Raw genomic sequence first — 985 nt, 5'->3', positions numbered from 1 at the left:
ACCTCGTTGGAAAAGGTGGGTGTGACATGTGTGATATGCTAAAGATAAACGGGGTGACGGATGATGCCATCAAGTTGCGAGCCTTCCCATTTTTCCTAAAAGGAAGAGCGAAGCAGTGGCTACACTTATTACTTAGAGCATCAATTACCACATGGGACGAGATGGTAGAAGCTTTTCTTGCCTGTTACTTCCCTCCCGGAAAATCCGTGAAGCTTAGGAATGAGATCTCAACCTTTGATCAGTTGGAATTGGAGTCTCTATTTGAGACATGGGAAAGGTTCAAGGAGCTCCTCAGAAAGTGCCCACAACACGGATTCCCGAAGTGGATGATTATTCAGACCTTTTACAATCGTTTGAACCCGAGTACAAGGCAACTCTTGGATGCGGCAGTAGGAGGTACCTTAGGTAGCAAGACCACCGATGAGGCCCATCAGTTAATTGAAGAAATAGGGTTAAACAACTACCAATGGAATGCCAGGGAGAAGAAAAAGGTTGCCGGTCTTCATGAGATTGATGCAGTAACTTCATTGGCGACTCAAGTGGAAAATTTGGGTAAGTAGTTAGATCTTCTAACTTCAAATAGAGTAGCGGCCGTGAGTAATTGCACTGGGTGTGGCTGGGAACATGCTTCCTCCGATTGCCCCATCTCTATTGGTGATGTATCTTCGGTGGAGAACGTTGATTTTGTAGGTAATGACATGAGACTTCAAGGAAACCCATATAGCAATACCTGCAATCCTGGTTGGAAGAATCATTCCAATTTCCCATGGAGTAATCAGGGTGGACCAAAGGCCATGGGTCCACCGGGTTTCCAACAACAACAACAAGCCCCGCATGTGGAAAACATAGTTTCAGGTTTGGAAATCCGAATTAATGATTTGGAGAAGGCCTTGACTAGATTTGTGCAATTTGCAACTACAAGGTTTGAATCAGTTGAGGCTATACTTCACAACCACACCACCTCTTTACATAACCTTGAAAATCA

The 985-nt window shown here is 44.5% G+C and overlaps 1 non-coding gene across 1 annotated transcript; it reads right to left on the bottom strand.

Annotated features, from left to right (window-relative positions):
- Positions 1–209: 209 nt before the first annotated feature.
- Positions 210–316, bottom strand: LOC120274301. The gene has a single exon (XR_005540830.1). It is a non-coding gene; the product is annotated as a small nucleolar RNA R71 (small nucleolar RNA).
- Between the last annotated feature and the right edge of the window lie 669 nt (positions 317–985).

The sequence above is a fragment of the Dioscorea cayenensis genome, chromosome 12, assembly GCF_009730915.1.
Source record: "Dioscorea cayenensis subsp. rotundata cultivar TDr96_F1 chromosome 12, TDr96_F1_v2_PseudoChromosome.rev07_lg8_w22 25.fasta, whole genome shotgun sequence".
In the NCBI taxonomy this organism is placed as follows: domain Eukaryota; kingdom Viridiplantae; phylum Streptophyta; class Magnoliopsida; order Dioscoreales; family Dioscoreaceae; genus Dioscorea; species Dioscorea cayenensis.
Note: the sequence above shows the minus strand (reverse complement) of the source record. Positions and strands in the feature narration are given on the sequence as shown.